Source organism: Ictidomys tridecemlineatus, chromosome 5 (assembly GCF_052094955.1).
Source record: "Ictidomys tridecemlineatus isolate mIctTri1 chromosome 5, mIctTri1.hap1, whole genome shotgun sequence".
Lineage (NCBI taxonomy): Eukaryota > Metazoa > Chordata > Mammalia > Rodentia > Sciuridae > Ictidomys > Ictidomys tridecemlineatus.
Window position 1 is genome coordinate 170,622,967 of NC_135481.1, and position 22,797 is coordinate 170,645,763.

The 22,797-nt window shown below is 40.6% G+C and overlaps 1 long non-coding RNA gene across 2 annotated transcripts in view; it reads right to left on the minus strand.

The window, feature by feature from the left end:
• The window catches only part of LOC120886360 (uncharacterized), a 41,263-nt gene that overhangs the window by 3,685 nt on the left and 14,781 nt on the right, over window positions 1-22,797 (minus strand). For both annotated transcript variants that reach the window (XR_005729332.2, XR_013439568.1), the window contains exon 2: window positions 7,821-8,053. This is a non-coding gene — a long non-coding RNA (uncharacterized LOC120886360). The remainder of the gene's footprint in view (window positions 1-7,820; window positions 8,054-22,797) is intronic.

Sequence of the window (22,797 nt, forward strand, 5' to 3'; positions counted from 1 at the left end):
TCTCTCAAGCTCATTGCCCAGGACTGTGTTCTTGTGTGCAAAGAAGCAGGGAACCACTATACTGTGTCCATGTTACCCATTAGTTTTAAAATGACCTTGTTTGTTTAAAAGTTTACTGCTATTTGCATGGAGACTGTTTATCTCTCAATCCAAAATTAAGGTAATAAATCAATAGTATTTGTGTCTTCTTCTCGAGACTAATTAACAGCAAGTGTAAGATACACACACATACACACACACACACACACACACACACACATATATACATTATACACATATATATACATTAAAATGTATATACACACATGTGTATACATTCATTTATCCCTTTTATTATATATTGAAAATTTTGTCTCCTTTAGCAGAACAGATTCATTTTTCTCATTCAGAACAAGAAAAATGAAGTAAGTTGCCTCTCAAATTGGAGAAATTAAAAGATGACTTTAGGCCCTCAGGCATGAAAAACAATTCCAGAGTTTAAAGGAAGAATGTAAAAAAAAAAAAAAAGGGAGAATGTGACATGTGGAAAGTGATTAGAAAACTTAAAATGAGTTCTGTTTTTACCAGAAACATCCTCCCAATTTAACCATTCTCTACCCCTTGGACTCAAGAGGAGACACATACGCATGTGCGTGTACACGCACACACACATACACACACACACACACACACACACACACAGGATACCAGACCAGGAAAGACCTTTTTCTTGGGGTAGTGAGGTACCGGAGACTAAACTCGGGCACTTGACTACTGAACGACATCCCCAGCCCTATTTTTGTATTTTATTTAGAGGCAAAGCCTCACAGAGTTGCTTAGAGCCTTGCTTTTGCTGAGGCTGGCTCTGAACTTGTGACCCTCCTGCCTCAGCGTCTCGAGCCACTGAGATTACAGTGCACCGGCAGCCGGCTAGGAAAGGCCTTTTAGTGCACATGGCAACACATGTTGGAGCCAAAACATTGCCCCAAGATTTGAACTCTGGGCCAGTGAAGAGTACTCAGTGACTATGTATACCTGAGCCCAAAGGAGTGGACTCTCACTTAGAATGCTTAAAAAGACATTTAAATGGTATCTGGACTCCTAGGAGAATCTTAAGCTGCATGGAAGATACATTTCCTCTCTCTGGTGGGCCAAGAGTACATCTCATCCAAGGAACTTTAGGATCCAGAACCCAGGATTCCAGGTAAACCAGAGAGAATTCCACCAGGACCACTCCACTGCTCCTTCCTTTCTTTTCTCCTTAAATGTCCTTGGGGCTATTTGCAAGTAATGCTAGAGCCCTGTTGGGAAGTAGATTGAGATGAAAGGCAACCTGGCCCCAGGGAAAGCAGTCAGTCCAGATGGGATATGTTTGCATTCAAAGACAAGAGAGGTCTGGGTCACCCAAGACAGAATATGCAGTCTTCACACAAGCTACTACTGGCTAGCCTGAGCAGTGGTCATTCCCCATGCTTCTCAGGAACCAAATGCTCCCAGTCACGAGGTCAGTCTTCCTCCTAAGGTATACCTACCTTTTGGGGTTAATGGTGCCTTTTGAAGAGTAGCACAAATACATCTTCTGTCTCTGTTCCTTCCCTGATAGAAGTTTTGGCACATGGACACAAGAGGGACCAGGACATAGAAATCCTGGTATGTCCAGTGGTAGTGCCACTAAATGGGATACATGCCTTTTGCTAATCTTCATCTTTCTTCTGAACCCTTTGCTAGGAGAAACATCAGTAACCCAGGCAGTGTGTCAGCAGGGCAGCCTGGATTCCCATAGAAAATGTCTTTATTGCTTTCAAGCACAGCTTAACTTCGTTTCTCCAAATAGCAGGGATGTGAACACATTAATCACCAAAGACTATAAGGACTGCAAATAACTCCTGAGAGGCTCAGTAGATCAGTCATCAGTGTCTTTGGCTATTGAGTCTCTTTTTCCTGAGGCCATCAGGCATGCCAATAGTTTGAAATGCAACTTTGGTCAATATAGTTAGATGCTCTTGGTAATTTGGTGAGAACCTATCTCAAAATTAAAAAAAAAATGAAAAGGGCTGGAGATGCAGCTCAGTGGTAAAGTTCCCCTGGGTTAAATTCCCAATGAAAGAAAGAAAGGAAGGGAGAGAAAAAGAAAAATGTGTCTGGCACCTTCTTCAGATACAACAAACTAAAGGGGGTGAAACTGTTTCACTGAAACTTGGAAAAAGTTAACACCGAACAGGGAATTAGGCAGTGAACTTTCCCTCCAAGAAGTGGGGAAGCCAACCCTTGGACAGGAAGCCACACAGATGCAATATCCTTGCCTCCCTTTGTTGAGTGCTTGTACTGAAATTCCACATGTGATTCTCAGGCTAAGAGGAAAGAATTCAGTTCTGGAATCTCACTTAACACTGACCTTGGGTTCCCAGCTCGGGATCTATGTGATAGTTTAGATCTTGAATGTCTCCTAAAGAGCTCATGTTTTGAAAGGACAGTCCCCAATACAGCAAGATTCAGAGGTAGTAGGGTGTTTAGGTAATCATTAGGGCTATAACCTCATAAATGGATTAATCAATTTGATGTATTAATAATTTGAATAGACTACAGGGTGGTAACAGCAGGCAAATGGAGCTTAGCTGGAAGAAGCAGATCACTGGGGGCATGCCCTTGAGTACTATATCTTGTCCCTATCACCTGTCTCTCACCTGACCCCTGCTTCCTGTCTGCCATGAAACAAGCAGCTTTCCTTTCTCATGGCCTTCCGCCATGATATTCTGCCTCATCTCAGACCAAAGGAATGGAGCTGGCCAATCACGGACTGAGACCTCTGAAACCATGAGCCAAAATAAACTTTTTCCTCTTCTAAGTTGTTCTTGTCTTGTATTTTGATCACAGCTATGGGAAACTGACTAACACAACCTAGCTTCTAGGCAGGATCCCAACATAATCTTTGTACTGAACTCAGCCACAGGATGGTCCAACAGGTGGACAAAGCGGTCTTTTGTCATACACACATACTTGTATATATCCTCATTATTCTTGGATTCCATATTCATGAATTTGCTCACACACTAAAATTTATTGATAACCCAAATCAATATTCATGATGCTTTCACAGTCATTCATGTACACATACTAAATAGTGAAAAATCTGGCACATGTTCCCAGCTGAGGTGGAACAAGTTGACGCTCTGCCTTCCTAGTTCTAGGGGAGCCTAATCCTTTTCAAGGTCTATTCAGTGTCATACCTTTTGCACTTTTGTGCTTCTCCTTGGTGATTTCACTGTTTAAAATGTCCCTCAAGCGTACTGCTAAAGTAATGTTTGGTGTTCCAAAGTACAAGGAGGCAATGATATTCCAGGCATGGGGCCACATATCTGTAACCCCAGTTACTGATGAGGCTGAGGCAGGAGGAACCCAGGCTCAAGGCTGCCTTCTGCCACTTTGTGAGATTCTGTCTTAAAATTTTAAAAGGGCTGGGATGAAGTACAGAGGTAGATCACTTGCCTAGTATGTGTGAGGCTCTGTATCCAAACCTCTTTATCAAAAAGAAAAGAAGGATGAGGAGGAGGAGAAAAAGAAAGAAAAGGAGGAGGAGATGATGTCTTCTAAGTTGTTCTTGTCACATATATTTCTCTTACAGAGAAAATAGGTGTGTTAGAGAAGCTTGCTTCAGGCTTGAGTTATAGTGGTGTTGGTCACAAGTTCAGTGGTAATGAATATATATAATGAATTCATTATATACATATAATGAATCTTTCTGTGTATATATATATATATATACATATATATATATATATACAAAATAATGAATCTTTGAACAGAAACACATAAAACAACGTTATGCATTGACTAGCGGACAAAAATGTTGTGACCAGTAACTTGCAGGAACCTGACTAACCCTGTGCTTCCCTTAGGAGCAATCGTTCAATGTTTGGTAACTCGGTGTTCAAGATATACTTACAGAACATCACTGGGAAGAATGAAAAGACTGTAATCCCTCAAATTCAAACCTTGTTTGTCATGAGACACAACTTTGGACACTACCTAAGGAAAACCATATGGTCTAAGATTTTAATTGACCAAACTGTCACTTTTTGTGGCATCTCTGCCGCCCCTCTTTCCTACCCAAGTCTGCCACTTTGATGCAAATTGAAACCCCCTGGAAAGGAAGGCCTGTGAAGAAAATGCACACATAGAACCAAACCACAGCCCACGCATTCTGGGGACCATATGTCTTAGGAGAACTGCTTCCCCCACCCACTTAAACACTTGAAAGCTACAGCTCATCTGTTCTATAGCATTGCTATGAACAGGGAGAAGAAATCCATACACCCTCCCTATTCCAAACTGGAAAGGAGAGTAACCCTTGGCTAAGACTTTAATTGAGCTTTCATGTAGCAATTGCAAAGCTTTTTAGAGTCAGTCTTTGCCGAGCCGAGGGAATAGTTATTAAGAAGTAGAGCTCTTTCTTACTCCCAGCAGACCCAGGTGCACAACGCAAGAAGATTGAGACAAAAGAAAGGAGCCAGCGATGTTCCACGTCAAAGTGTGAAGTTCAACTCCACTGAGGAAATGTGGTCTTGAAAATCATGGGGTGCGAAGGAAAATGTTATTCTGTCTCCTTGAGGGTTGCAACTCTCTCTGACAGTTACCTTTGGAGAAAGAAAGAGGGTAAAGGGAGAAAGGGAGTGGGCAGTCACGTGACTCTCTGCCAGATTCAATACCACTGGAAACTGTGAAGAATGGAGAGGCTTTCGAGTAAAATATGTAGATGTAGCCGAGACCTGGAAGAAAGAGTTAATCCTGGGCTGCCCTCTGGGCCCTAGACTGTGAAGAGCTACCTCCCATTCCCCCAAGACATTCTCAGACACAGACAGAGCCTCTCAGCACCAGGGAAAGCAGGGTTGGGAGGTGAGACAAATCCCTGGAGTGGGGAGCTCTGAGATGAGGATTAAAGAGAAATTGGTGATCGCTTTAAGGCAAGAACAAGGTAAATATTTGTATCATCTCCTCCTTTCAACCAGCAGCAGACACCGGCCTTACTGTCCTTGGGACTAAAGGTAAGGGAAGTCAGCACAATAAGAGAAGGGGGAAATGTTACCAAATTAGAAATGAAGAATCCAGTGTCTTTATTTGTAGATAATATTATCATCTATACGGGGGAAAAAACTAGGAAAAAAAAAACAAATAGAAATATTAAGAATATAGCGAGGTGATTGGCTACAAGATCCAGAAGCAAAAATCAATAAAGAACTTGACAAGTTTGAGACAATCAGGCACCTCTCCCTCCTCCCCTCATAGAAGAATGTCTCTCTGGTTGCAGCACCAGCTGGAACCACCATTATCCTTTGGGCCTATGAGATCCAGCTCTCCAAGTGGGCTCTACCACTGTATCCGCCCAGTTTATTCTACTCTCTTTCTCCCACTCCAATCTGCATCTTTGCTGTCTCAGCAAACCAATTCCACACAAATTAGGATCCTTGGTGCCTTGATTCTCTCTCCATGTGCCAGTCAGGGTCTTCGTAAGAAATGAATTCAACTCAGCTGGTTCAAATGAGCAAACTTGAACGAAGGTACTATTTATAGCTGTGCCTGTGGGGCTAAGGGGACCAATAAGAAGTGATCTGGCTCCTAGAAGCCAGCAGAAGACAGCAGCATTACCGTCCTTGGGACTGAGGGTAAGGGAAGCAAAGGAATGCAGGAGACCAGTGAAAGCTGGTCTTTTGGTTAACCTTTCTGCTTCTGTGACTAAAGGGTCTGGCCAGAACAACTGTAAGGAGGAAAAGGCTATTTGAAGTCTACAGTTTCAAAGATCTTAGTCCATAGAAGGCCGGCTCCATTCCTTAGGGTTTGAGGTGAGTCTGAACATCATGGCAGGAAGGGGTGGCAGAGGGAAGCAGCTCACATCACAGTGATCAAGAAGCAGAGAGAGAAACTCCACTCTCCAGATACAAAATATATACACTGAAGCCACGCCCCAGTTCCCACCTCTTCCAGCCGCACCCTACCACTTCAATTAACCCCATCAGGGATTAGTTCACTTATTGTGTTAAGACTCTTACAGCCCAATCATTTCTCCTCTGAACCTTCTTGCATTGTCTCACACATGAGCTTTGGGGGGACACCTCCCATCCAAACCGTAACAGCTGGAGAGCCAAGAGGCCATTTCCAAAGGGATGGAGCCATATCAAAGCAGCCACTAGAGGCTAGTCCTCTCCTTCTGTCTGCCTTCTAGTCCAGGGACCTCTCATTGGCCAAACCCAACCAGAATCCAGGTGGCAGGGGAGCCTAAATAGTACCATATATAGGGTCACCCTCTGGGGTAGAGACGGGCAGAGTATGCACCTGGGTGAAGAGACAGAACAGTAGCCGATATTTTGGGGCAGGTCCTTCATTTCTCTTGCAACCACCATAGCTTTGGCTCTAGCAAGCCCAGACTCCAGCTCTCCTGGCCTCCTGTCAGGGAAGTTTCCCTTAAGACCTGCATGAAGTGTCCCCCTGGCGACATGGTTCCCACAGTGCCAATTGCTATTCTCACTACTCAGGTATCAGGGAGACCATGACTCTGTCTTCTTCCTATTCCTAGGAGTGAATGAGGATCCCCGGCACTTCTCCATGTCAGGGAGTCACTGGGAACCTCCAGAGAGAGGAAGGGAGGGAATGTCTCCTCCCAGGGAGTTCCAGTAGAGACAGGCAGGTAGAATGGAAGTAAAACGGAAGAACATAGGAATGAAGAGCTTAAAGCAGGACCATTGTTCTATCGGTAGGGATAGTGGAGGGAGATGGTTTCTCTTCTCCTTCCAGGGGTGCACAGCAAGGAGCAGAAGGGCTCAGGCAACCTTGACAGGGAGGGCCACAGCCACAACCAGGTAACAAGTCCCTTCCCTGGCTTGCCTTTCATTCTGTGCAGAACAGGACAGATTCCTGACTGCCACCAGGACTCACAATTATCCACCCTTAATATGTGCTTCTGTACTTGCTTCTCATGTTCTTAGTTCCTTCCTCTTCTTTTTTTTTCAAGTTTATTTATGTCATCCTCATCACTTCTTGTTGTCACCTACTCCCAAATTCATGGCTGTTGCCAATTTCATGACTTAAAAATAGAGTTGCCATAACAACTCTCTTCAAAACTCACCAGCTGGATGCATTATTTAGCAGTTGGCATGTCCCTCCTTGGAAAGACACCTTGGTTAAAGACGGGATGGTTTTCTATTTTATATTAACACTGACACTCAGGTTCCAGAACCAACATACTCACCATGTCAGGCATATACATTAGCTCATACAACCCTCTCAACAACTCTCTGAGGTCTGAGTCGCTCTTAGCCTCATTTTATAGTTGAGGAAACTAAGGCTCAGAGAAGTTGAGTGACTTGCTCCAGGTCATACTGCTAGGAATGTACTCACATGTGGAAGTGTACCTACACAGAAGTGCAGAGTGGAATGGTGGTTACTTGAGCCAGGGAGAAGGGAGAAATGAGGTGCTATATATGTATATAAGATAAATAAGTACAGCAAGATGTGCAGCAAGATGACTATAGTTAATAATATCGTAGGATACCAAAAATTTTTCTTGAAAAGTAGATTTCCAATGCTCATACTACACAGACACATACACATGCTATACCTTATGTTAACCATGTGGGAGAGGCGATGTTAATTTGCCTGACTGTAATAATCACTTCACTGTGTATGTCAAAACATCATGTACATCTTAAATACACACAATTTTTAAAAACCAAAATGGGACATGAGTCTAAAACAAATACATTTGCCCCATATATTTATGTTTTCTTACGTAAATCATTTCAAAGATCCTGAAGTGAAAAAAGAAACATTATAGAGATCAGAATGCCAACCTCCAGGAGATTCTGCTCTTAAACATCCACCCTTCTTCCTGCCACGGGAGACCTGGGTCTGGTCCAAATTATAATTCTGCTCTGGCGTCATGGTTCCCACAAGGTCATGGCTGGTTGAAGCTGATTCCCCTCTGCCTCTCTTCTTTCTTGAGGACTTGGGCTGTTAACTGGAACATCTTCCTTAGGTTCAAACAAAAGGCTGCTTCACTGCTATCATCAAATCAAAATCTGACCTGAAACAGGACTCAAATGTAAGTGGTCATTATTAAATAATGAATTCCTTAATGAATTAGAAAAGAAATAAGGAGAAACCCGTAAGAAAGAGGAGGAAGCAGGATGCAGAAGAGGAAGAAGTCATGCAAGGAACGCATTTCAGATGGATCCCTAGCCTCAGTCTGCTCTTATGGGGAGATCTGGAACATAAACCATGCGTCAGACCGTCTCACCTTGGGCATCTGAGCTTCGGCACTCCCACACCTGTCCTGGGCTAGGAAGGGAGGAATTGGTGGGAATAACATGAAACCCCCAGGCCCTCTGGCTTCTGTTAGACAAGGCAGCTCCAACCACCCAAGACAACCTTCCAAAAGGCACAGATGACAGCATTAGCAGCAAAGTACTCAAAACTGGGGGATACACAGAGAGAAGTAGTAAAGGGGTTCCCAGGAGGCTCAAGTAGCACAATGGTGTCCACAACTGCTATGATCCAATACGTGTCCCCAAATTCATATGTTGTTACTTAACTACCAATGCAAAAGTGGTAAGTGGTCGGGCCTTTAGGAAGTGATCACTTAATTCTACCTTCATGGATGGGGTTAGAGCCTTTAAAAAAGGGCTTGAGGAAGTAGGCTTGTTCCCTTCTGCTTTTTCACCAGGTAAGGACAGTGTTCAACCCTTTCAGTTCATCTGCTCTTCCACCAGGCGGATGTGCAGTGTTCAGGGCACTATCTTGGAAGCAGATACTGAACCTGCTGGCAGCTTGATCTTGAACTTCCCGGCCTCCGGAACAGTGAGAAATAAATCCCTATTTTTTGTGGTATTTTGTGATAGCAGCACAAACAGACTAAGACAATGACACCTACCAACCTCTCTCCCAGAACCAAGAGTCAACACTTTTCTGCTTCAGAGAAATAGTCACCTCCACCCTCCAGATACTCTCTGTCCTTCCACGTAGTAGAAGCTCTGGTAAGAGCTTTGTTCAACTTTTCTCAGTTAGTCTCTCTCTCTGTCCTGCAAAATTTCTGTGATCCTAGAGTTAGGTACAAAAGCAATGTGGGACAGACGCATTTTTCTCTCCTCTTATTGTAGTCATTTTTCTGGCTTCCCCTCCAGTTCTGTAGAGCTCTGCCCTTCCTCCTTGCCTTATGTTCCAGAAAAAAAAAATTGAATGAATGAATAGCCAGGAGCAGCCTCCTAGATGGGGCTGTGGCAGGCACTGGGCCCCCTGAGGCAGGGCCTTTTCAAGCTCAGCTCAACCACCAGCCATTGTGTCTTTGTTTCCTCCTTCCAGCCTGCTAGATGCCAGGAACAGAAGAAAGAACTTTTGTTTCCTCCAAGGGATGAGGAGGGGTGAAGGGAGTGGGGGTCATTTTGGGCAAGGTAAACTGAGACAGAAATGAGGCAGGGCCCCAACTGCTCCCTCTTCCTCCCACTGCCTGTAGCATGGTTTTCTACACTACAAAATCAAAAAAAGCACGCCTGTTAACTCTTAACAAGCCATTTCCTGCATTATCTTGGGAAGTTTAGGGTCTCTAATCCATCCTGCCTCTTTACACACACAGCTGTGAATGGGTACAGAGTAGACAAATGACCAAATGCTCCTGTATTGTTTACTCCCTTAAAGCTAAGTCCATCTGTTATGTTGGAATGGCCCATGGATTTCTCAGCCCTCTGATTTTTTTTTCCAGTGGGAAAAATCAGGCCCAGAGAGGCAAACTGTCCTGTGCAACAAGAACCTGTTTTCCATTCAAGGACTTCACATTGGGTGCTGCCCCCTAAGGGCTAGGTGAGGAAAGCCAACAGCACAGACCAGCTGTAGGAGAAGGGTTCTCTTGAAAACCTGAGATGAGACATGGCCTTTCTCCATCCTGAGAAAGCTTTTCCTAAATAGAATTGCCCTATTTACGAGTTAAAATTTGGGATATCCAGTTAAATTTGAATTTCAGAAAAACAACATGTATTGGAACAAATATGTCCAAACACTGCAACTCTATCCAGCAACTCAACCCCCAGTACCCAGATATGGGAGAAGAGGAGGACACTGACCCTTTGTCATTTCCTTTGGGGTGCTCAGGCAACACCAGCATAATTAGACCCTTCCCTGTTCTCCTGATTTGGTTTGAGTTTATAGAGCACTAGGAGCAACTTGGGGAAGGCACAGTAGTACATATAAAATATAGATTACAAAACACCTATCCCAAACCACTTGAATTTCTAAGAGAATGAGACAGAGACTTGTCATACTGCACAATCTGCCTCTAAGAAAGACACCAAGTAGGTGATATTCATTACATATTTCTTGAATGAATGGATGAGTGAATCAATGAGCCAGGTCAGGCCAGAGTGGGACATCAGGAACACTGACCTCCAAGAGATAGCACTCTTATTTTGAACAAATACCTTCTTTTCTCTTCCAGCAGAGGACTGAGCCATCTTCAGAGCTCAGCAGAATTCCCTCCTTCTCTAAAAGCCAAACAAGCTCCTCAATGTCAAGAGCCTGGTTCATTCATCAAGGATACTAAGGACTTAGCCCAAAAGGAGGCACAAAACAAGAACCAACTAAAAGCTGAATGAATGAATGATCTGACCACAGACTCTCAGGAGTCCAGGAGACTAGCAGTTACATGGGATTTGGACAATAACTAGAATCCATTTGTTAATTCAAATTAAACATGCTGAGCTTCCTAAAGTCCAAGCAGGAAACAGATTCATATATCCTTCCATTCTTTTTCTTCAAAAGTGCACCATCCTACCCCTAGAAAACATCTGAGAGAGATCAATCACTTTCACCAGTAAGAGCAGTCTCATTCTGAAATGATTTATATTTTAGCTATTGCAAAGCAATTTCAGTCCAAATCAAAACTCCAATCTCATATGCAATTTAAAGCATCAATTCTTCTTCCAGATCATGCCTACCCTGTGGTTTGAGGGCTTGCAGTGAAGAAGGGAACTGTGAGCTGTCCTGCTCTTCCTTCACTTCTTCCCTTATCTAGGACAAAGCCAGAGAGATTAATAACTAGAGAAGGCTGGAGAGGTCTTCAGTGTTTGTCAGGCTTTCAATCTGCTCCTGAAGGGGTATGTCTGTGAGTCCTTGGGAAGTGCTCCACACAAGGCTTCATACCATGCAGTCGTCTGGTATGGGCAATACTCCCTGCATAGCGTCATGTGTCTCCCTGTTTTCTGATTCTTGTCCCACTGATCCATTCCAACCTTCTTTCTGCCAGAATCCCCTTACCTCTTGGGTAAGATCCCATCGATATATGACTTATACCTGATGATTACAACCCGTGGTTCCACTTGCCAATGCTTGCCACACCAAATACACCCTGCCATCCCAGGTAGTGCCAAGTTACCATTCTGACATGAGCACGAGCTGTGAGACGTGGGTTCCAGACTTCGTTTCATATCAATCTCCCAGGTCCAGTTTCCCCCACCTTCCTCTTCCCTATGTCTGCACCAAAATGGGTCCACGGGGCTCTGCATCTCATCAGGTCTCCACCAGAAGTGAAAGGCCACATGGGGGGGGGATGATGAAAGGAACCATAGAGGCCCCCACTAAGCTGAGCTCTCCTTTACCAATGACTTCCCCAAAATGATCCCAAATATATTGACTTCTCATAAAGACTGGAGGTCAGAGAAAGAGTCTATGACCATTGAGTTGGCTCTAATATTTTCTAGTAAGACTGGCTTGGTCATGTCTTGAACTTTCTTTTTGAAGGGGAAAAAAAAACACCTTGTCCATTCTAGTACCTCTCTCTGAAAGTGAAGGTTAATTTCACCTACTATTCCACCTTTAGGACTTCACCAGAATTCCATAACATCAAGAAATGTCCCTTCAACTTTCACTTCCATTTCCTTTCCAGGTTCATATATTCGTCTACTTATCCATTCAACCCATTGTTTGAGTCTGTTATTGAGTGTAGCAGTGCGGGACCTGACTTAAAAGGTCCAGATGGAAGATCCATTGAGACAGGGCATCTGTCCAAGATGCAAACCGAACCATTAGTAATAATGTACTTAAAAATAAAAGTGAAGCAAAATCATATAATCAATGACCACATTAATATATGTAAAGTCTGATTATAGGGACATAACAACCACCTTGTATTCCAGTTCAACAACTGAGGATATTGAATTCCATTTGGCTCCCATGAAAGATGTTGATAAACTGGAGTTAGGTTGCCAGAAGCAGCTATCCAGGACAGTAAACCAACTGAAAAACCTGCTCCAGGAAGAGGTAGTAAACTAGTAAAGCACCTAAGTAAAGAGAAGCTCAAAGGGAGGTATGAAAATAGTTGAAGCTTCCAAAGTCATACAAACAGCAACCATACAAATGAGGCACTGTCTCAAGGAATAGAACTAGGAACAATGACAGAAGGTTCACTGAACACAGATTCAAGCTACATATATTAGATCACTTCCTAACATTCAGAATCATCTCACTGTTTGCACAGGCTGGCAATGAAGGTGTGAACTAAGATCTGGCTGGCCATCTGTCAGCAATTTGTGCAGGCAGTTTTTCTATTATGATAATCTTCAAGAATCATTTGTAGGACATGTTAATATACAGATTCCCAGACCCTACTCCAGACCTAAAATCAGAACTTCTGGGAGTAGGGTCTGGGTGTTTGTTTCAATCAGCTCCCAGGTGATTCTGAAGGCCAAACCAAGCGCTCTGGGAGATGGATAGTCACTGTTGGTCCCATTGCTGCCTTCCATATTGAACAGTTTTAAGAAGCATTTGGTGAGAAGGAGTTTTCAACTTAAATAGTGAACTTAATGTAAAAATTACCTCTAAACTTCCATGAAATTTACCAAAAACAGCAAAAGAATAGTTTAAAAAAAAAAAAGTATAGCCACAAAATAAAAAGACAGGCAGAAAATCTGTGACCACTGCCATTTTGGGGTTTTTTGTTTTGTTTTGATTTGTTTTTTGTGATGCTGGGGATTGAACCCAGGGCCTTGTGCATGCTAGGCAAGCACTCTACCAACTGAGCATATTCCCAGCCCAACCACTGCCATTTTGGAATCTGGGAAGTAGAAAGATGAATGGTAACTAAATCAGGAGACTCAAGAAAATGGAATCCCAAGTTGACTATGGGAAAAATATCCAAGAAGCAATCTTTGGTCAGCAGAAACCCCAATTTTTTCAGGTATTATTGGCAGCAAGATTGAGCGTGATGCTGAAAACAGATGAGTCAAGTTTGCTTACAAAGCAAATGGACACCCAGATTCTCCTCCTTGGTACCATCTGAAAACTGAAAGATTTTTCACCCAGAAAGAATAAAATGAAGATACCAGGCATAGTTGAGAGTAGGAGATACCATAGTAAAAACTGGAAAATCAGCAAAAATCTAACTACATACAAAATGTTGACACTCCGACCCTCTACCTTCTCTAGACCCCTGAATTCTGGGATCTAGGGTTATATAGAGACATGGAGAGGAAGAAAACCCTAAAAACTTTGAAAATAACTGTGTTTACCTGAACAAGTCTGGATTAAGTTTTATGTATTTAGGAGGAAAGAGGGGCTGTCTTGGATTGGGTTACTCCAGAAGCGGACCCTCACGCACAGATTTCAGTGCAAGTGATTTATCTTGCACGTGGCCTCATAAAATACTGGTGAGGGAGTAGAGATGTGAGACCACAAGGGGAAAGCAGTCCATGAAGGGTGTGTCGATGAACTGTTTACTACAATGGGGGCCCAAACTGTGAGACACCTGGGAGACTGATTAGAGCATCCCCTGAGTAATCACCCACCTTTATGGTTTAGATATGAGGTGTCCTCCACAATGAAAGAAATTTTAGAGGTGAAATGATTGGGTTATGAGAATCTTAACTAATCAGTGCATTAATCCACTTGAATGGATTAATCCACTATAGGTAGGTAGGGTATAGCTGGAAGTAGTAGGTCACAGGGCAGGGGCATGTCTTTGAGTTTATATTTTGTCCTGGTGAGTCTTCAGAATCACCCGGGAGCTGATTGAAACAAACACCCAGACCCTGTTTCCAGAAGTTCTGATCTTAGGTCTGGAGTAGGGTCTGGGAATCTGTATTTTAACATGTTCTACACATGTCTCTATTTCCTGGCTGTCATGTCCTTTCCTCCTCCACACCCTTCTGCCATGGTATCCTGCCTCACCTCAGGCCTAGAGTCATGGTGTCAGCTACCTATGGACTGAGACCTCTGAAGCCGTGACCATCAATAAAATTTTCTTTCTCTAAAAAATTGTCAGATCTTTTGTTCATAGTGGAGGGAAAAAGCCAACTAAAACACTCACCATCCGAGCTGTGATGGAGTGCTCGCCTAGCATATGTGAGGCCCTGGGTTCGATCCTCAGCACCACATAAAAATAAATGAATAAAGGTAGTGTGTCCAACACAACTAAAAAATAAATATTAAAATAAATAAATAAAATAAAGGTATTGTATCCAACTACAACTAAAAAATAAATATAAAAAAAAAAGTAAAACACCCACCATCAATGGCAATGAGCAGATAGGTCAGTCATTAGTTAAATTTGCTCCTGCCTGGGTCAGCTCCCTGATCCCTCCTCCCACCTGCCTTAGCCAGAGAACAGCCAGAGAAAACTCTCAGGTAACGAGGTATAATAGGAAGCCTTTGGGTCAGCATGCACTGAAATAATAATTCCACAACACCGAGGAGACATGGTGGGTCAGCAACAGTGTCTGATATAGAGATTTGGATGATGAAGTTCATTTTTATAAAACAAAGGAAATTTCCACTTTGCAATTCCCGAGTTTTGTGGCCTTGAAATATAGTGCCCATTACAAACGTAAATAAGAGAGTTGAAGAAGTGATCATTTTCTTCAGTCTCAACACAGTTTATTTTTAAATCCTGATGGAAACTTGCAGACCTCGCTGTCTAGTGAGGCATCCCACAGAAGGGCAAACAGGTCTATGTGGAACACACAGAAATGTGGGAGCCTATGGGGCATGGAAGCGTTTGTCTCCGGATGACTCCATCAACATCCCAATCTCTCCACTCCACCCCCTTGTTCTCTGGGGTCTTGTGCCCATTGCTGTATTCCTGCCTAAAAGCATTCTCTTGCTGTCTTTCATGCAGCAGTGAACATTCTTCTGATGATGCTGATGCTGTGTGAGAGCTGGTGATGTATGCTTTGTTCTCACTGACCTCCCAGGAACTCCTTCTTATTTCCCTGACTACTCATCTTTAAGATTTGACTTCCAGGGGGTTTCTTCCACATTATCCACAGGCTGGGTAAGATGATCGTCTTCTGGCAGCAATGCTTGGATATTTACCTTTTTTTTTTTTTTCCTAATGCTACAAATCTGATATTCTGCCGTACAAATCAACCATTATATAACTGGTCCCTAATTACCCCACTTACATACCTTACTTAAAGACCTTCAAGAAATTGAGTTCTCGGGGTGTTATAGTTAATGAGCCATGGTACCTATAAACAATGAATTCAGCATCATGGGGAAGCTAGCCATGATTAAATGTGATCAGAGCTTTGAGGACATCGTTAGCCAAAATGTGACCCAACAAAATAATGACTAGCAAATTACAATGTTTTGATCAGTTTCCTACTCAGATCTTCCTTAAGAAACAAACAAAAAAATCATAAAAGTCACATATAAATGATTTAAAGTCTAAATTTTTTGACTCCTGCTCCCTGGAGTGTGATCTGCAGAGCAGCAGCACTGGTATCTCCTGGGAGCTTGTTTTAAGATGCAGAGTCTTACCCCACACCCGCAGAGTCCAAATCTCTGTTTTAACAAGATCCCCAGGTGACTCATGGGCAATTCATGTGAATTAACATGATTCCTTTGCACATTACAATATTAGAAACACTAATATGAAGGATTTGTTGTTTTGTACTATCTTGACCTCTTTTCCATTCCACTAGGAAAAATAATTGAAATCGTTAATTTGAGGGTAAATTTAATGGAGAAGGGTCTATTGAAAATTGTCTCAGTGATGTACATGAAAAGCTATGAGTATACTACTGGGTCTCACATTCAGCCCTTGGAACTCTTCCTGTGGCCACCTCTCTATCCATGGATGTATTATTCCAATTCTCCTGGTTTCTAAGACCTTCTTCCATCAATTCTCTACCACACACCGCCACCATGACATACTGAGTTGCCCCAGGCCCAAAAGCAGTGAGGACAACCAATCAAAGACAGAAATCTCCAAAAACTTGAGCAAAAAATAAACCTTTCCTCTTTATAAGTTGAGTACCTCAGATATATGTTACAGCAATGGAAAGCTGACTAACACACTATCTTCCAATGTCGCTGTACCATTTTGCCTTCCACCAACAATGAATGCGAGTTCATATTGCATTTGATGTTGTCAGTGTTCTGAATTTGGTCTATTGTAAAAGGTGTAAAGTGGCATTTTAATTCATTTTGGAATAACTTTAAAAATGACTTTGGATGTAAATATGAATTTTTAAATGTGTCCTGACATTCATATATTCTCCCTGAAGGGAAGAGAAAGTTGTCCCCTGTTTTCAGGACTCCCCATAAGAATAAATTGCAAGGAAGGGCACCTCCAACCTGAAGGACATGTGGGAAGGATAAGTTAGCAGCCCTTGATTCCACAACAGCTGGTCCAGGTTTGGCCTCCTTTCTCTACTCTATTCTCCAACCTCCACTCAGGAGCCAATGTTTAAATTCTTATCATGTATAGACATTACATATGCTTATTATATTATTACCCCAGAATGTTCCAAAACGTTTAAAAACAACCTTAAATAGAAACTCAATGCATTTTAAGAAGAGTTGGAAAACGGGGTGGTCCCAAAGGAAACAGTAAAAACAGAAGCCACGAGGAGAGAGTGGTGAGCAGGCAATTTAGCAACAGGATTCCATTCCACAGTCTTCTGCTGCTTGCAGGTGACATTAAGTCACTGAAACGGCATATTTTATCCACAAGGAAGTGGGTGGCATTAACACAGACTCTCATGTGCTACCAAGAAAGTTTCCCTAACTTGAGAATCCTGGAGAATTTATTGGCAGACCCATGGGGCCAATTCACCAAGACCCCATAAGGAGTCTGGGAAGTGCATACACAGTATGGGAAGTGGGGCAGGCCCAGAAAAATCTTCAGCTGTCTCTGAGACTTGAACTGGATATCCTTCCCCACTTTAAAAATAATGAATGAAAAAAAAAATAATGAATGAGGGGAAAAAAATTAAGAATATATTTGTCCCTCTGCATCTTGGGTTCTGCATTTGTGAATTCAACCAACTTCAGATCAAAAAGAAAAAGAAAAGATCAAAAATATTCAGAAAATGGGGATATAGCTCAGTGGTAAAGCACTTGCCTAGCATGCATGAGGTCCTGGGTACAATTCCCAGTTCTGAAAAAAAAAAACTGCATCTGTGCTGAACTCATACATTTTTTTCTTGTCATTATTCCCTAAATAATACAGAACAATGATTATTTACATAGCATTTACATTTTGTTAGGTATAATAAGTAAAGATGATTTAAGTATAGAGGAAGATTTCTACATTCTGTGCAAATACTATGCCATTTTATGTAAGGGACTTTTGGTATCCATAGTGGTCCCAAAACCAATTCCCCATGGATACTGAGGGATAACAATGATGTGCACATATAAACAAACATACATACATACATATACATGAGCTTCCTTAGAAATAACTCAAAATGGGGCCACATTGTACATGCTTTTCTACTTTCTATTTTTCTAGCTTTTCTCAACAATACCGTAGGGAAATACCTCCAAGTCACCCATATTATTCTGACTTTTTAAATAGCTGTACAGTATTCCATGGTGTGGTTATATCATATTCAAGCAAACCTCCATTTGTGGGCATTTTTATCTGGGTACAAGAAACAGGTTGAAATAAACATCTCAGAACAATGTCTTTATGGGTAGATGGTGGATTTAATTCATGGAATAGATTTATAGAAAGATATTACTGGAGCAAGGTTAGATATATTTTTAAATTTTTCATTTACTTTTGATTCAGTAATCTATAAATAGTAAATTTTTACCTGCATGATTCAGTGAATTTTTAAAGGGTATATATTTAATTATAATAGATGTTGCTTGATTGTTATGGTCTATGTTTCCACAGCAAGAAATTAAATTGCCTTTTGCCCTAATATCCCTGCCAGTGATCTCCATCTCTCCCTCCCTCCCTTCCTTCCTTCCTTCCTGCAAGTCTGATGAGGATAAAGTGATATTCATTGTGACTTCGGTATCACTTCAATTTGTATTACCCTGACTGCTGGGGACTTATTACATGTAATTAGACCATTTAAATTTTGATCTTCAGTGAATCACTTCTTCAAAATTTTTGCCCATTTGGGTGATTGATCTTTACCTTTTGAATTTATAAGATCTCTTAGAATTAAAGATGTTAATTGCCATCTACATTATTGATATTCTTCCAAATCTATCATTCATCTACTAACACTCTATGGTCCATTTTTGCTGTAGAAGGCTGTTGACAACCATTAAGAATGGGGTGTGATGTGAGTAGGAAAATGAGGAGGATGAAGGGGGGGAGTAAAAAGAAAGACTGTCATTTAAAATAAATTCTGTAATTTTATGTGAAATCATATGTTTAAGGATATTAAATACAGTGGTAAAAATATTTTGAAATGGTACTACTTAAGTAAACTTTTCAATTTGAGATAATTGTGTACACACATGAAATTGCAAGAAGTAATGCAGAAAAAAAAGAAGTAATACAGAGAAATTGAATATACCCTTTACTCAGTTTCCCACAATAATAACATTGTTAAATTATTGTACAAGGGGTGGTGTAGAATAGCAGTTCAGTGGACTAGACAAAGGGAAATGAACAGGAGGGTTGGGGATAAGAAAAGGAAAGACAGTGGAATGACTATGACATATTTTCCTATGATATATGTACATCACAGTGAATTTTCCTTAATGTATATCTATTATGCACTGATTTTTTAAAAACTATAAATAAATAGAAGACTAGTAGAGTAGAGGAAAGACAATAGGAGGAGGGAAGATGGGAAGTACTAGGGACTGAATTGGGACAAATTACATTTCATGATTGTATAATTATATCAAAATGAACCCCAATATCATGTATAACTGTAATGCACTAAAAAATGAAAAAAAAGACTTCTATGAACATTTGTGTACAAGTTCTTATATGAACACAGATTTTCATTTCTCTGGAATGAGTGCCCAGGAGTGCAATTGTTGGGTTGTAGGTTAGTTGCATGTTCAGATTTTAAGAAACTGCCAAACTGTTCCCTAGAGTAGCTGTAGCACTTTGCATTCCTAACAGCAATATCCAGTGATCCAGTGTCTCTGACTTCTTATCAATATTTGGTGTTATCACTATTTTAAACATTCTGACCCGTGTGTGGTGATATTTCATTATGGTTGCAACTGACTTTTTCCTGATGTCTGCTGGTGGTGAACAACTTTTAATCTTGCTTGTCATCTGTAGATTCTTTAGTGGTACAATATCTCTTCAAGAATTTTGCCCAGGAGCTGGGGATGTGGCTTAAGGGGTAGCACGCTCGCCTGGCATGCGTGCGGCCCCCGGGTTCGATCCTCAGCACCACATACCAACAAAGATGTTGTGTCTGCCGATAACTAAAAAATGAATATTAAAAAAATTCTCTCTCTCTCCCCCCCCACCTCACTCTCTTTAAAAAAAAAAAAAGAATTTTGCCCATTTTCTAATTGGTTTTTGTTTGTTGTTTTACTGGTAAGTTTTGTTAGTTCTTTCTATATTCTAGATATTAGTCCTTTGTTAGATGTGTGGTTTGCAAATATTTTCTTCCATTCTGTAGCTTGTCTTTTCATATTATTAACAGAGTCTTCTGTAGAACAAAGTTTGTTTGTTTTTTTCTATTTTGAAGAAATTCAATCAACTTTTTCTTTTATGGATTGTGCCTTGTGTAAAATCGAACCTTAAATTTGCAGTATTTCCCCCTTTTTTCTAGAAATTTTATAGTTTTGCATTTTACATTTGAGTTATGATTTATTTTGAATTAATTTTTGTGTTGACACATGAGACTTGGGTCAAGATTCATATTTGCCTATGGATATTCAGTTGCTTTGGCACCATTTATTGGCAAGGCTATCCTTCCTCTGTTAAATTCCTTTTGCATCATTATAAAAAAAATTCACTTGTCTATTTGTTTAGGGTTATATCTGTGTGCTCTGTTCTACTCCATTGACCTTTTTTGTGTCTATCTCTTTACCCATATTACACTCAGTTACTAGCATTACATGATGTTCCTATTCAATAGGCTGAAAATCTGTGTCCCCTCAAAATTAATATATTGAAATCCTAATCCCCGGTGTGATAGTATTAGGAGATGGGGCTTCTGGGGATAATTAGGCCATGAGGATGGAGCCTTGTGAGTGAGATTAGCACACTTACAAAAGGGACCCCACCAAGCTCTTGGGGTGTTTCTGTCATGTGGAAGTATAGTGAAAAGATCACAGTCTAAAACCCAGAAGAGGGCCCTCACCAGAATATGACCAGGCTGGCACCCTGATTTCTGACTCCAGAACTGTGACAAATAAATTTCTGTTGTTCATAAGCTACCTAGTCTATGGGACTTTGTCTTAGCAGCCCCAACGAAGACATACTGAAATTGCATAGACTGTTTTCTTCCTGTTTTGTTATTCTTTTTCAATTTTGTTTTAAATATTTTATTTCTTTTGTCTCCTCATATAAATTTTAGAATAATTTTGTTTCTGTACTCCAAAAATTATTTCTAGGGTTTTGATAGGAATTGTGTTAAATCTGAACATTAAATTTGGAGAGACTGATCATCTTTACTCTGCTGGGCTTCCAACCATAAAAACACCCAGATCTTTGATTTTCTTTTTTTTATTTATTTATTTATTTATTTTTTTTATTGTTGGTCGTTCAAAACATTATACAGTTCTTAATACATCATCTTTCACAGTTTGATTCAAGTGGGTTATGAACTCCCAACTTTACCCCGTATACAGATTGCTGTATCACATCAGTTACCCTTCCATTGATTGACATATTGCCTTTCTAGTGTCTGATGTATTCTGCTGTCTGTCCTATTCTCTACTATCCCCCCTCCCCTCCCCTCCCCTCCCCTCCCCTCCCCTCCCCTCCCCTCCCCTTTTCTCATCCCTGTTTAATGTAAATCTTCTTCTCAAGCTCTTTGTCCTTACCCTGTCCTTGGACAGATCTTTGATTTTCAACAGCAATGTTGTATCGTCTTTAGCATACACATTTTGTATGTGTTTTGATAGATTTCCACGTAAGTATTTTTTGAGGGTTTGTAAATGCTATTGTATTTCTAATTTTGGAGCTCATATGATATACTGCTAGTATAGAGAAATCTAGTTTGTTTGCTTCTTTGTGTTTTTCTTATATCCTGTGACCTTGCCTAATTCACCTCTCACTTCCAGGAGTACTTTTATATTCCTTGGGAATTCTTACTTCATTTGCCAATACAGACAGTTTTTTTTTCTTTTTAATGATCTTAGATGTCATTTGTTGTCTAAAGGTTGTGGCTACAGTTTTTACCACTATGTTGAATAAGAGTGATGACAGCAGATATCTGTGTCGTGCTCTCAACCTTAGGGGAAAACATTCGCTCTTCCACCATGTTATCATTCAACTTTAAGAGATACTCTTTCTCAAGCTGAGGAAATGATCCTTTTCCTATTTTTCTGTTCTTATCATAAATGTGTTGGATTTTATCAATTACTTTTCCGAATTAATGATGATCATGTGACTTCTTTAAACTATTAGTGGTAAATACTGATTGAGAACATGGAACTAGCTTTGTGTCCCTAGAATAAGCTCTACTTAGTGCTGAGTTCTATTTGTAAATATATGTGAAGGATTTTTGCACCTATAGTCATAAAGTAGATTGGCCTTATAATTGATTTTTAGGTAGTGTCTTTGCTTGGTTTTATTATCAGGGTAATCCTAGCTTCATAAAATGAATATGGAAGTATTTCCTCATCCTCTGTTTTCCAGGAGAGATTGCGAAGAATTAGTATTAGTTCTCAAACCATTTGGTAGAATTCTCCAGTGAAACCATCTGAGCCTGGAGATTTCTTCTAATGGCAGCTTTTAAACTATGAATTCCATTTTCTTAATAGTTATAGGGTTATTAAAATTATTTCTTTTATATTGTGTGATTTGTAATGTTTTTCTTTAAGTAATTGGCCCATTTCATCTAAGTGGTCAAATTTGTGTATGTTCTTTGTAATAGTCCTTTGTTTTTTTGATGTCTGCATGATGTATAGTAATATCCCTTCTTTTATTCAGAATTTGGTAATTCAAGTCTTTTTTTTTTTTTACTTTGTCATTCTTGCTAGAGTTCTGTCAACTTCATTGTTCTCTTCAAATAACACTTTGTTCCACTGATTTCTCTATTGTTTTTCTATTTTCAATTTCATTGAATTTCATTGATTTCTGCTATTATCTTTATTTCCTTTTCTCTGTTTGCTTTAGGTTTCTTTTTCTCCTTTTTCTGGGTGCTTAAGGTGAAAGCTTAGGCTATTAATTTAATGCTCTTTCTCTTTCCTAATGTATGGATTTAGTGCTGTAAACTTCTTTGTCATTGCTCTAGATCTGTCCCATACATTGGGACATACTGTGTTTTTATTTTCATTCAGTTCAATGTATTTTTTTATTCTCTTTGAAACTTCTCTTTGATACACTGATTATTTAGAAGTGTATTGCTGCCAAGTGTTTGAATGCCTTCATGTTATATTTTTACTGATTTATAA